The 15,542-nt window shown below is 39.4% G+C and overlaps 1 pseudogene; it reads right to left on the reverse strand.

Annotated features, from left to right (window-relative positions):
* Window positions 1-639: 639 nt before the first annotated feature.
* Window positions 640-15,179, reverse strand: LOC138069727 (guanylate-binding protein 1-like; annotated as a pseudogene).
* Between the last annotated feature and the right edge of the window lie 363 nt (window positions 15,180-15,542).

Raw genomic sequence — 15,542 nt, forward strand, 5'->3', positions numbered from 1 at the left:
ACCATCTATAACCTTTCCAAATATAACTGTTGCTCTGAAACAGACTCAAATATTTCATTTGTAACATTATGTTAGCACTGCTATCTTTCTACCATATTTTATACCATGTGCCCCCTTCAAGGTATAGGTTTGCCAAGAGTGAGAAATTTGCTTTAAATATCCAGTGACAATGAGTGTCTCACAGGGTTACATGTACCAGTAAAATGAGAGTTTAGGTGTTGCTGGCATAAGATAGCATTGCTCAATTTTAATAATTCCAAATAAAGACAATTGAAAACACTAACCAGCGTTTCAGCCACACAGGCCATCTCATGGTTTCCTGAGCACACCAAGCTTGTTTTCACCTCAGCGACCTGCCAATCTCCTGCCTGCAACACTATTCCACTACCTCTTCAAACGGCTTACCCCCTGCCTTTATTTACAACTTTTGTATATGTTACCTCCTCAGAGAATCCTTTTCTGACTAACACAGCTAGAATAACTACCTCCTATGGCCATTACCCATATACTTGTTGCCATTCTTAATTTTCACCTGAAATTTTATATGCATATACTCATTCATGTGTATACATTCATGTTAACACATACATATTCATATACTAATTATTATTTGAATTAGTATCGGACATGACTTAGCAACTAAACCACCACCAGATTTCCTTTGTATGTTTTTCTTATAAAACTCTCACCTTTCAAGATTGTAAACACTTCAATATCTTGGACCATGTCACAGTCTATACCTATTGCAGGGATAAGCATATAATAATTACACAATTAAATGTCTGTCAAATTGAACTGAATCAATATAGAATCAATCACATTTGTTACTCATTTACTTGTACTGATTTTTAAAAACTGACTAAAAGATTAAAGAGTCCATCTTTGTGGGTACATCAGTTAAGTTCAGCTCAGTTCAGTCACTCAGTCGTGTCCAACTCTTTGCGACCCCATGAATCACAGCACGCCAGGCCTCTATGTCCATCACCAACTCCCGGAGTTCTCTCAGACTCGCGTCCATCGAGTCAGTGATGCCATCCAGCCATCTCATCCTCAGTTGTCCCCTTCTCATCCTGCCCCCAATCCCTCCCAGCATCAGAGTCTTTTCCAGTGAGTCAACTCTTCTCATGAGGTGGCTAAAGTATTGGAGTTTCAGCTTCAGCATCAGTCCTTCCAACGAATATTCAGGACTGATCTCCTTTAGGATAGACTGGTTGGATCTCCTTGCAGTCCAAGGGACTCTCAAGAGTCTTCTCCAACACCACAGTTCAAAAGCATCAATTCTTCGGCTCTCAGCCTTCTTCACAGTCCAACTTTCACATCCATACATGACTACTGGAAAAACCATATACCAAGTGTTAAAATAGTTTTTTAAAAAAGAAATACACCTTTCAGTTTAATGTCAGTTATTGCTTGGAAGATTCATTATAATAGCTTATATATGTAGCAACCCTTTGAGGTACATATTGAGTAAATATTTTTATTGCCAAATTAGAGCTAAATGATTGAAAATCTGCATTGATTTTAATATCATAAATTGGAAAAGTACAAACAAATACTAGAGATTAGCTAAATCAATTTAGAGATAAATAAACTGCAGCTAAAGAAAACTAACAGAATTCCCAAAGTCCTTTCAGACTCTGAGTGGACTAATGTCAAAAGATGAAATAATGGCAATGTTGAAATAGAAAATTATGTTTACTTCATACATGTTGTAAAGTTTTTTTAAAAAAAGAAAACACTGATCATCTAATTTCACCGAGAGATGGGAATACTAGACCACCTGACCTGCCTCTTGAGAAACCTATATGGTTTCTCTGCTCACCCCCAAAATGTTAGTGTTCTCACGCCTCCACCGTATGTCCTTTGCTTTCTCAGTCTTTCATTTGATGCATCACATGTGCGTGCATGCATTCTAAGTTGCTTCAGTTGTGTCCGACTCTGTGTGACCCTGTAGACTGTGTAGCGCGCCGGGCTCCTCTGCCCATGAGATTCTTCCAGCAAGAATACTGGAGTGGGTTGCCATGCCCCTCTCCAGGGGATCTTTCTGACCCAGGGATGGAGCTCTTGTCTCCTTCATTAGGGAATCAGGTTGTTTACCACGTAGGAAGCCCTTATGCATCACAGGGACATCACTAAAACAGAAACAATTCTTTTGTCTAACAAATCCTGCCTATTTGTCTGGGCATTCATGGCCTCATTATGGGTTCTGAAATGAGGTTTCAAGACAGTCTTCACTGCTATGCTACTGGAAAGCTGTTTCAGAACTGGACTCAGGTGATGACTCAGTGTTCACCATCCTATGGTGCCAGCTTCTCCATTTCATTGGCCTCCTCTTAACATGGACACAAATAAGGAAAAGGAAATGCTGCATGATGGCAAACAGGAATATATATTTATCATCTCAGCCTTCTCATAAATTCTACTTGTGAATACCTGCTTGATCTTCTAGAGGCAGATAAAAATGTATAGGTTAATAGAAGTGAAGTGAAGTGAAGTTGCTCAGTCGTGTCCGACTCTTTGTGACCCCATGGACTGTATCCTACCAGACTCCTCCTTCCATGGGATTTTCCAAGCAAGAGTACTGGAGTGGGTTGCCATTTCCTTCTCCAGGGGATCTTCCCAACCCAGGGATCGAACCTGGTTCTCCCTCATTCCAGGCAGACGCTTTAACCTCTGAGCCACCAGGGAAGCCCATAGGTTAATAAAGGTTACATTAATTCTGCAATTATGAAGTTTAGTTTATTTAATGGTATAGCTTATAATCTGGTATAGAAACTCATGCTACAAAACTAGAAAGGGAGTTACTTTTGTTTAGCTTTAATTTTCTTATTTTTAAATGATTAACAAAGAAACCACTACTAGGTTTTGAATGCAGAGCTACTCTTTTCTACAATGAAGTTTAACTAATAAAAATGTATTTGGTTTACTCCTTTGTTGCAGTGCAATGTGGGAACTACAGAGTGAATTTACATAAATACTCCACTTGATATGCTTGAGTCTCACGTGGTCCCCTATGAAACTGCAGTTTGAGTAAAAAACTACTACTTACCAGCACTTGCCTAACTGTGGAAGGAGGCATTCTCTATGCAGATGGGAAACAAAGGAAAGATTCTATGGAGAAAAGGGTCCCAAGGCAACCAGAACAAGCAGGTTTATTAATGTAGATTCAGTGGCATTAGCTGCTTCCCTGCTTTTCTCTCATCATGTAATATTTTGAAACACTGTATAATCTTTTCCACAGTGCTAACATATGTGATGTAATCCCTATATTCCTTACAAACGCAAGGAACATAAAGCAGATGTGAAAAACTTTGATGAATGTTTCTATTATATAAAGCAAGAGTCTGCAAATTATGGCTTCTGGTTGCCAGCTGTATTTCAAAACAATGGTTTCTTGGAAAACAGGCATACCATCCATTTGTGTATCATCTGTGGTTGCTTTATGGCAGAGTTGAGGACATACTCATGAATAGTTACTATCCCAGATTTTGCAAAAACATTAGCCAATCATGGCTATATAAACTAAAACATTATACTTTTTTGGTGAAAAACTATAAAAAATCAGAAACGTAAAGTTCAACATTTTACAGTTTTACTTCCAAACTGAAATAATATCCATCCAGTCCATTCTGAAAGAGATCAACCCTGGGGTTTATTTTGAAGGAATGATGCTAAAGCTGAAACTCCAGTACTTTGGCCACCTCATGCAAAGAGTTGACTCGTTGGAAGACTTTGATGCTGGGAGGGATTGGGGTCAGGAGAAGGGGACGACCAAGGATGAGATGGCTGGATAGCATCACTGACTCGATAGACGCGAGTCTGAGTGAACTCCCGGAGTTGGTGATGGACAGGGAGGTCTGGCGTGCTGCGATTCATGGGGTCGCAAAGAGTCAGACATGACTGAGCGACTGAACTGAACTGACTAAGAAGTTTTAAGCACTTACCTAGGGCTTTAGACAGTTGTGATAAAGTCCTAAGTAATACCAAGAGCATTATTTTACTGATCAAAAAAAGTCAAAAACAACCCATATTCTCTTGGGGGATGTGACTCAAGAATTGGGAAACAGTAGCCTAAACTTCAGGGTAATGAACAATTTAATAATTAATTTAGCTCAGTTTTCTAACACATTATCTGTCATCATTTCAAGCTCATCTTTGCAAGTTATAAATGGCTACAAAGACAATGTATAATTGTTATCCTGTCACTATGTTTAGTCTAGTGTCACTTAAAGTTTTAAAGTGTCCCATTAAAGTTATTAATTAAAGTAATTAAAATTATAATTTGGGTGAAATGAACAAGAAGGGAAAGTTTCCTTTTTTAGCCCATTTATTCATGATCCAGGTTATAATCATGCTAATGGTTTCTTCCATCTTCCTGTGGAAATTCTGCAGACCTTCTAGATCACTATACAAGGTGATTTGCCTTAGCTTGGGATTCACCAGTAAGCACTGCCCATTCCAGGTATCCAGGAGTCACGTCACTACTCACAGACGGTGCAGTCTTGAAACAATGGGACACCATATACTGCCTTTACTAGAAGCTAGAATGGTTCTTCCCAACCTCTTGTGCATTTGGTCAAACTCATGACCAACTATGTCCCAAGACTTTGACCTAAGACTTTGCTCAGTATCCACTTGTCTAACTAGTGGTCATCTGGAAGAAGAAGTTCCTGGGTGGTACCAGCTTACGATACTTCCTGTGCTGGCACAGAGGTAAAGTGTGTCTTGCTACACAGTTTACAATATCGTGAGGAAGATGCACATGACTTCAATTATAGAACTGCATGTCTTTGCAAATTTTAGTATAGTGAAAATGTGAAACCTAAATATTATAAAGTATGGTGACACTTTTCTGTTTTAAACTTCTTGAGTAGTGCCTTGAATAAGAGTGACCAGGAAAGCCGTATTCTTTAACTCTTTAGCCTAGGACGCACCCCTTCTTTGGTTCGTTCATCTCCTTCTGGAGGTTCTGTATTTCATTATGGAGCTGTCCGCTCTTCTCTTGGCACCCTTCCTGCAGTAGTCGGGACTGCTCCTAAAAACACACGGGAATTGAGCAGAGCATATCATTAAGTGAATCTCTCCCTACTGTCTAGTTTCCACATTCAAGGAGTTGGTTTTTTTACTTTTCATTTATTTATTTTTTATTGAAGGATAATTGCTTTACAGAATTTTGCTGTTTTCTGTCCAATCTCAACATGAATCAGCCATAGGTATACATATATCCCCCCCTTTTGAAACTCCCTTCCATCTCCCTCCCCGTCTCAACCCTCTAAGTTGATACAGAGCCCCTGTTTGAGTTTCCTGAGCCATACAGCAGATTCCCATTGGCTATCTATTTTACATATGGTAATGTAAGTTTCCAGGTTACTCAAAAATATTTAACTTCTTCTTGAAATTTTCTCTATCATTAATTTTCATTATACTTTCTCTTAAGTCTTCTATCTCTGTGATTGCTTTTCCTGAGTCTCCTTGAGTTAAGAAAGATTTTTGACTTGTATCTCCTGACATAAGTTCATCCTGATATGTTGATAAATCTCAATTAGCAGTCTTAATTTTTTCTCCCATTATTTGTATACAACCTTTGTGGACAACCTAATGAAATGTTTGGCTTTGAGTCTTATCTATGCATTTTTATTTTTTAATACACACGTATATACACATAACACAGAAATAGAAGGATTTCCAAAATCTGATACATTGTCTGAATCTTAGATCAGGAAATTTGGCCTAAGCTTCCACAACTTGGTGGCAGGAGGACCAAAATATAGGTGAAGGAATCAGGGTCCCAGACTTGACCATACTGGATTTCTGCACAGCTCAACACATACTAGGAGCAGGGCATAGGAAACCAGTAGGGGTGACAGATAGACACAGCAGTGTGAGTTAAGGAGTCCTTCTGCTTATGAAGGATTTCTTATAGCTAAAGGTCATACCAGTTGTGACAGAAAAAAAAAAAAAAATCATGGATCCCTCTAAGTGGTGAAGACAGTTCAGATATCTTCCCAAGCATTGTGACCCTATAAAAGTTATTTAGTGTTGTCTGAACCTTTCTTTCATCTCCTAAGTATTAGGGACATGACAGGTCTTGCTTTGATATGGATAAGACCCTTTTTTTCAATGCCTAGCAGATAACAGCTACCATGATTGACAGATAGAGTGATAAAAGACTAGGTGCGACATAACTGCAATTAAAATTCTTTAGTAACAGGACACTGCAGGGGCCAGTTCAGGCAGACAAACAGGGATTGAAAAGTACACGTAAGCATACAAGGTCCTTCTTCTGGGCTTCATGTTCTCACTGCGGGGCCACCTTTGTGACCAGGGAGTGTGGAGGGAAAACAGAATAACAGGAACCTCACGGTGTTGCACTTAAATACCTGCAGTTTGAGAGCAAGAGTTCTCTCTTGCTCTTCCAGTAACTGGGCCCTATCCCTCTCTATCATCTCAGTCAGTTGTTTCACATGTTCCTGATGGCTCTTTTCTTTCTCTTCCATCATCTGCTGGTTCCTTATTTGCATTTCCTCCAGCATTGTTGCTGCAGCCTGTGCAGATTCAGCTTTCACACGTTCCACTGTCAGGAGGAAGAGGGAAACGAAAAATGTATGTGGAGACCAAGTTGCCTCTTACTTCCATCTAAAGTTATCTATCATTGTTGCTATTGGCTGCATACACCCTACTCAGAAAAGATATTAGCGAATAAGAGACATCTTTTCTCATGTTGCTATAGTTTAAGGCTCCTCGGTTCACCTAGCTGAATTAGTTAGAACTTTAAAGAGCTTTCGAGGCCGTCTAGTCTCTTGACTTGCTCCTCACCTTCAATCAACTTTTCCTTCTCTGAGAGCGTCTGGTCTGTCTGTAGAATTACATCAGTCACAGACTCCCTGGACTTTAAATATTCCTGAAGAATCTTCTCAGCCTGGGACCCGGACATAATGGGGTTAGTAGTAGGAAATGACTATAAACACTTATTCATGTTTTCCACCTTTCCCTCTAGGAACTGCTCCTCTTGGCCCTGGTATGCCTGGTGATCAGATTCCCTGTCACTGGGCTGAGCACATGCTCCAGACTGGCCAAGCAAGGCGCCCTCCTGAGCAGAATCCTTTTTAAGAGGTTAATATACACGTAAATAGTGATTCTCTGTGCTTGTAAACTGACGGCTCTGATTTTGGAGCTGTTGGTGCTGTGGTCCCTTATGGGGTGAGCTTGTTGGAGAATAAAGGCATCATGGAGAAAGTGGATCTGAATAAAGTGGGTAGAGGGAGAATGGGAGGGAGGGAAGTGTAGGGCTGGGGGCAGCCACAGGCGGAGAGATACATGATGACATTATTTGAAATTTTGGATACATCTGGTAATCCAGTTGATAACTCAACTGCTAACTTAGGGTACGCTCTTGGATAAGCACATTGGTTATACCTGGTGTAACAGGCTCCCTGTACGTGTTTATAGAATGAGAGCCTGAATGACATTGGTCCTGTAATTGCGCATCTGTGTACAACACACGTGGTCACACTGTCACCTCAAGGACGCATCAGTAGCTTCCCAGAATCAAACTTGGTTACCTGTATGCCCTTTTTGGGCTCCTGAAAATACTTCTTCAGCTCTTGCCTCTTCTCCATTAAGAGGCGATAGCCCCCTGGTTTCAAATAAATCCCCTGTTTCACATCTTCTTCTAGAGGACTGAAAATATCCTTCAGTAAAGCAGAGCAATGATCTTCTGATGCTTTAAGATTCTGGTTGCAAAAGTCATCTTGCTTTTTATCCAGCTGGGCCTTTAATGTAAAATATAAGTATTAATAAACAGAAGAATTTAAAGAGGTTAGCTTGACCTCCAAATTTCTGGAAAAGCTTCTCAAAAAAAATAAAAGTAAAAAATGTCTGTGACCACTAGAAGAACTCAAGAAATGCAACAAAATCATATCCTTCCTCCTGATCCTGACTTTCTACAGAGGCCTCTTTCTCCATTAGGGTAACCTTTGGAGCAGAGATTACTAGCTACATGCTTCACCTTTGGAGAAAACTCCTAATTTTCCAACTGGACAAATGATTGCATGTGAAATAAATGTAGCTCAATATAAACCTGCTCATGATAACTAAGAATAAAATATTCTTTGCTTTTGGCCAAAATATCCAATTGGTCTGATAAAAATGAGTCTGTGATTTGATTAGAAGTTCTGATTATTACCTGTATGCATGTAATGAAATTATAGGGAAGATTATTAGTTTATTCATGAAAGAAAAAAGTTTCAATGCTTCATAATAAAGTATATCATAAATAAAATTGGTTCCTCTTATGATAACAAATAATGTTTGTCTAGAAAAATTGCTTTTCACAAAATAAACACCTATTTCATTTTCTAGTAATACTTTACTTTCCAAGAGTCTAACATGTGTAAACTTGAGAAAAAAATTACCACTAATTCTTTTTGAAATATTGGTCTATGTCTTTGAAGGAACTCTTCATGAAGACTTCAGTGGCCTCTTTCTCACTGGCCCTGTGCAGGTCCAGCAGTTCCTTGAGGGTTTCTGTGGGCAGCTGGAGCTTCTGGCTCATCTGCTGGTCATAGTGGGCAATGGCCTTTTGTACTGCGGCTGAGTTCTCTATCTCAGCCAAGGCCAGGACTGCATTCTCCATGCAGGGCAGATCCCCACTGTTGATGGCATTGACATAGGTCTGCACCAGGGTCTCTAAACCTATGACAGAGAACTATGATGATGTTTACTGTAGGCAGAGTGAGGAAACTTTCTATTCTGTCTAATTCTAATGTTGTTTATTACCAACCATTTATTTTACAGCATCACCTGAAAACTTACTAAAAATTCAGACTCTCAGCCTCTGCCCCAGTTTGACTGACTTAGGACTCTCCTCTTTGGCAAGATCCTCAGGAGGTATATATACATCAACGGTTGAGAAACTTTTGTGTTTATTGAGTACATTTACTTCACCTGCAGGTACTGTTAGGCCAGAAACCATATCTCTCTCATTTATGTCTGTATCATCAGCCCTAGTAAGTCCATGGGAAACATTTGATTAATATTTGTGGAGCAAATAAAAATGAGCCCTCCATTTTGCTTATTCTCACAGAGCGTTATAGGAGACCTTTCTGTGATGTTGGAAGTATTCTGTGTGTGCTGTCCAGGGTGGGAGCCACTAGCCTCATGTAGGTATGAGCCCTTAAGACATAGCTCTGTGATCAGAATGTTAAATTTCTATATTTTTTATTAGCTACATTTAAATTTAGATAGGCATACATGTCTAGGGACAGCCATGTTGGACAGGGCAGGTCCAGTTTACTAGGACAATTGTCCACTCTCAAGCTTTTATTCTTTGCCTTTTGTGTCTTTTTTCAACTATGAAGTCTGACTAATAAACCCATCAGAAGTGTTGGTGCCACCTAGAATTTATCACGGTAATAGCAGTAGATGTGCATTTCTCAAAGTTGAAGCTACATGGATGCTTTCACACCATCCTCTAGTCTTAACAGTGAGAGTGAAGAATGGGAAGAGGACTCATGAGGGCCATCCACCTTGATGCCTCCTGAGAGTTTTAGTTTTGGAATTGCTAAAGATGTAGGAACAGAGGACTGCAGCTTGTTGCACAAATTCAGAGTCCAGCTCATCGTCACACAGTTCCTCAAGCTGGCCCAATTTCTTCCTATCAGTGGGCCGATCAAAGAAGAAGCATTTCTTCTTTGGGAAGAACTTTCAGATACAGAGTCGAGGCAGATTAAAAGTTTTATCTTTCGGGCTGGTACGTGGAGGAAGAAAAAAGGAATTTGCCCAATGTAGGGTCTTGCAAACATTTCCTGTAAATGGTCAAACAGTAAATATTTTAGACTTTGCAAGCCAGATGGTCTCTTTTCTGAATACTTAAGTCTCCTATTGTAGCCTAAAACCGTCATAGAGAAACTATAAATGATTGGGTATGACATTGTTTCAATAAAATCATATTTACAAAACCAACTGGCAGGCTAGATTGGACAATATTTGCCTGTGGCAATCCTTTACCAGCCCTGAACTGTGCATGGATCATGCTTGAATTTCTTTTCTTCAAATAAATGACCATTCTACTCCTACTCTTTGGCTAGTTACAGCACCACAAGCCCTAAGCATGGAGATATCAATCTAATCACAGCACAGGGAAAGGTGAAAGAAAAAGAAATGTATTCTTAGAAGAGGGAGAAAAATAATCTAAAGCCAAATCTATTATTCAGATAGATAGCATATTCAAAAACAGAGACATTACTTTGCCAGCTAAGGTCCGTCTAGTCAAAGCTATGGTTTTTCCAGTAGTCATGTATGGATGTGAGAGTTGGATTGTGAAGAAGGTTGAGTGCCGGAGAATTGATGCTTTTGGACTGTGGTGTTGGAGAAGACAACCAGTCCATTCTGAAGGAGGTCAGCCCTCAGATTTCTTTGGAAGGAATGATGCTAAAGCTGAAACTCCAGTACTTTGGCCACCTCATGAGAAGAGTTGACTCATTGGAAAAGACTTTGATGCTGGGAGGGATTAGGGGCCGGAGGAGAAAGGGATGACCAAGGATGAGATGGCTGGATGGCATCACTGACTCGATGGACGTGAGTCTGGGTGAACTCCGGGGGTTGGTGATGGACAGGGAGGCTTGGCGTGCTGCGATTCATGGGGTTGCAAAGAGTTGGACTGACCTAGCAACTGAACTGAACTGAAACAAGCATTACTTCTTAGTAATCACCCCTTGAGAAGAAATAGAAACTATAAGTAGAAGACGACTGTTGACAGAAAACTAAGGAACAATAGTTTTTAGTGTTTTGTCATCTGTTTACCAATTCTAAGTCCCCTTTACCTTTCCTAAGCTTGAGTGAATTCTCCAGGTACTCGTCTGCTGTGATGGACTCTCCATCTGCCTTCAAGTCTAGGGAGAAATCCCTCAGTGTCCATACAAAGTCTGGAAAGAAGCTCACAAAGTCAGCTGAATCCTCAACCCCATCCACATCAGGTGAGGATCTTGCCCTGATTCTATCTGTCAGCTCCATAGCTGAGTAGCAGAATAAGGAAAACTGGCATGAATGAACAGTACCCCTCCCCAATCCTATATTAGTTCCACATACAAAACCTTTGTTTCTCCTTTGTTCTTAACCCAAGGATCCCAAGTATCAGTTCTTCAGTAGGTTATAGGATTTTCCCCTTGCCATTGAATTCTTTTTTATATTTCTTGTGTTTGTTTCACCAGGATTCATAGGTAGTCAGCTGTTTTTTAAATTTTGGTCTCCCCTCTGACTTTGATGTGGTTTGGATCCCAAAAGGATACTGCAGTTGGTCCATGGCCTGCTGGTTGATAGTTCCCAGACTACTGTACACAAAAGTGCTGCTCAAGAGTATTGCTAGGGCAAAGATCCAGGAGTCGTTCTGGTTGTCACCCTGGAAATCAGAACATATTTTACCAGGATTGTTTCATTCTTATGGCACTTTCCTGATCAGCAGTAGTAAAAGGATGCTCATTTAACTAGAGTTTTTTTTTTTTTCTTTCAAGAATGGTGACAAAGAAAACCAAATCCAAGCAAAAATGACTTTGAATTGTTTTCTGATGTGTTTTGTTTTACCCTGATTCTCATTAGACCCTCTTATGATCATTGGTAGATAATTGCAAAGCAAATAGTCATTGTGGGTGGACAGTCAAAGGTCTTAAATGTAATTTAAATTTAATTTTTCTCTTTATTTTTACAGAAAAATTGTCTTAATATTAGGGTACTAATACTTGTTTCTATCTCAGTTGGATATTGTTGTTCACCTAACACTTCCCATTTCTTATCTTATAAATATTCCAGACAATACTATGAGGCAAATGTAGATCTAATACACCTGTTTTACAGATCAGAAAGGTGAGGTTTAAAAGGTCAAATAATTTACAAAAGTCACTGAGTTACTGACAGACTTTAAATTTAAAGCCAAGGGTATGGGGCTTTGGAACCTAAATCCTTAACTAAAGTTCTTTGCAGGATAAAAGTCATCCCTTTGAGTTTATCTGTACTCCCTTTATGTATCTCCATTAACTGGCTTAGTTTATAGCTTTTTATTAATTAAGATACTGTCTACTGACCACTATGCTCTTCCTCTAGGATTCTGCCTTATGAATATTTTCCTAACCCCTGGTTCCTAACTTGGTTTCATAGCATATAAATAGAAATGAAAAAACATGGTTAAACAAAGGTCTTATTTAAAGGAAAATTAAAAGTGTAGAGGACATTCAGACACGAGGGCTTAGTCCAAACTGGAACCTCATTCCTTACCTTCTCCACATCCCCCAGGCCCTTGGTATCAAGCAGAACTAGAGTACGGTCTGGCTTCTCGGGATGACGCACACACCACATCCAGATGCCTTTCGTGTGAGACTGCAGTGTGGAGCCCAGAGAGAAGCCTGCAAAGGGGCATGGGGAAAAGAGAGGGTGGAATTCTACTATCAGGTGGTTCTGGAAGTTGGAATGCAAGTTAACAAAATCAAGTTTAGGAGAACTGAAACCACAACAAGTATTAATCTTACTTACAGTCAGAGAAACAGGGAAATTAGAATATCAAATACTTAAAAAGATGCAAAACCTTTTCATGAGGAAAACAATCAACAAACTAGAAATTTAAGGAAAATCTCAACATAATAGTAGTCATATAAAAAAAACACAGCCAACATAATATTCAACAATGAAAGAGAGAAAGCTTTCCTTCTACAAAATTTAACCCAAATGGATCAAAGACCTTAAGAGCTATTAATAAATCTATGAAGGTTGTAGAAGAAAATACAGAAGAAAAACTTCACAATATTGCATTTAGCAAAGATTTCTTGGAAATAATACCAAAAATACAAATAACAATAAAAATATATAAGTTGGACTTCATCCAAATTAAAACACTTATGTATCAAAGGACACTGCTGCTGCTGCTGCTGCTAAGTCGCTTCAGTCGTGTTCAACTCTGTGCGACCTCATAGATGGCAGCCCACCAGGCTCCCCCATCCTTGGGATTCTCCAGGCAAGAGCACTGGAGTGGGTTGCCATTTTCTTCTCCAATGCATGAAAGTGACAAGTGAAAGTGAAGTCGCTCAATTGTGTTCGACTTTTAGCGACCCCATGGATTGCAGTCCACCAGGCTCCTCCGCCCATGGGGTTTTCCAGGCAAGAGTACTGGAGTGGGGTGCCATTGCCTTCTCCAATCAAAGGACACTATTGAGAGTTCAATAGATAACACACAAATTGGGAGGAAATATCTGATAGTCATTAATCTGATAAAGGATTCATATGCAGAATATATAAATGTATTACAATTTAACACAAATAAATTAAAGGTCAACCCAATTAAAAAATGAGAAAATGACTTGATAGACATTTCTGCTGAGAAATTGTTCAAAAGACCAATGAACACATGAAAAGATCCTCAACATTACTAGTCATTAGGGAAGTACTAAGCAAAACCGCAATGTATTAAAACAACCTGCAATGGAAAATAACCTGAAAAAATACATATGTGTATATAGCTGAATCACATTGCTGTATGCTTAAAACTAACACAATATTGTAAATCAACTGTGTTTCAAAAAAAGGGCAACAAAACAGCATACAGCTTATGTGAATCCTGAAAATTAATTGATATTTATAATGAAGTTGGAAAATTTGACACTGAATGAATTTGATAATATTAAAAAATATTTTACTTTAAAAAACCACAATGAGATACTACTTCATACCAATTAGGATGGCCATTATCAAAAGAACTATAGCAAATGTTGGCAAAAAAGTGCAGAAATTAGAACCACTGTGTGTTTCTGGTGGGAATGTAAAATGGTAGAGTTTCTGTGGAAAATAATATGGTGATTTCTTTATGATCCAGCAATTCCACTTCTTGGTGTATACCCAAAAGAAGTGAAAGCAGGGACAGAACAGATATTTGAACACCCATGCTCTTAGTAACATTATTCACAGTAGCCAAAATGAGGAAACAGTCCAAATGTCCATAAACTGGATGACTGGATAAGCAAACAGGTATCACATACAATGACTCAGCCTTAAAAAGGAAGAGAATTTGATACATGGTACAACATTGTTGGACCTTGAAGACATCACACTCAGCGAAATAAACCTATCACTAAAGGACAAATAATATATGCTTCTTTACATGAGATTCCAAGACTGGTCAAATTTATAGATAATATAGAATTGTGGTTGTCAAAGCCTGGGGCATTTTGTTTATTAGGGTATAGAATTCCTGTTGGGGGAAATTTATGGAGATGGATGTTAGTGATGTTTACACAACAGTGTGAATTTGCTTAATACCACAGAATTTTTAAAAATGTTACAATGGTAAATTTTGTGGTAAATTTTATGTATGTGTATCCTGCATGAGGGCATGCGCAGTCGTTTCGGCTGTGTCTGACTCTTTGCAACTCCATGGACCATAACCCACCAGGTTCCCCTGACCATGAGATTTTCCCAGCAAGGATACTGGAATGGGTTACCATGCCCTCCTCCAGGCGTCTTCCCTACCCAGGGATCAGACCTGGGTCTCCGGCATCTCTGCATTGCAGGCGGATTCTTTACCTGCTGAGCCATTGGGGAAGCCCATGTATAACTTAACAACAGTTAAAAATAAGAAAAGAAATAAGAATCACCGATACAGATTTAAAATGTTTTAAATCTTAAAGATCAATAGAAATGCTCCCACTACATGAATATTTTTGTAAATGTCTTATGGTTTATTATTGCATACATTACTTTTTTTTTATTATCACATCTGTCTTTCTAGCAAAGGAAAAAATTGTGATTTTGAAAAAGAAACTAAGACAAAGTGCAAAGAGCTGTGATCTGATACAGGTCGTAGTGACGATAAGAACATAGCTGTGGACTGAAAGGTAGCTTTCAATATCTCTCCCAGGTCTCTCACATCCTCTCCTCACATCACTGTGCTTCACGCTGGGGGTGTGGGTGGACAGAAGGGACTTGGCTGGGCTCTGCCCATGTCACTCACCCTTTTTCTTCCCAGCCAGCTTGTTCATCAGGTAGGACTTGCCTGTGCGGTAGAGGCCCACGATAGACACCACCACAACAGGCTGCCTGATGGCAGACAGGATCTTCAGAGCTTCTGGATTAACCAGCAGTCACCCATTAATGTTCTCAATGAGACACTCTGGGCCTGGCATGTGGGCCTCTGAGGCCATGTTGCCTTGCCTGCAAGGGAAGAGATGGGATGAATTAGAATTTCCAGTCTAAACAGATGAAGAGTTTTCATCAGGTTAATTTGCGTTCAGAAGGAGGAATGTCAAAATCCCCACAATATAACTGTGTGCCTAGTTAACACAGTTAACATCAGCAAAGAGAAAGATGATCCTAATGCATCTGGTGATTTTTTGGCCAGTCACAAAAAACCCTGGCCATTTATGTCAACAGTGAGATATATGAGATAAAATCTGTTTCCTTTTGAAAACTGGAGAAGTGTTATCAAAGTAGCTCATTAAAAATATTGATATGACAGTGACTTATCAACATACAATCACCCTCATGAACAAAATCTTCCACTTAAT

This window comes from Capricornis sumatraensis, chromosome 2, assembly GCF_032405125.1.
Source record: "Capricornis sumatraensis isolate serow.1 chromosome 2, serow.2, whole genome shotgun sequence".
NCBI classification, from domain to species: Eukaryota; Metazoa; Chordata; class Mammalia; order Artiodactyla; family Bovidae; genus Capricornis; species Capricornis sumatraensis.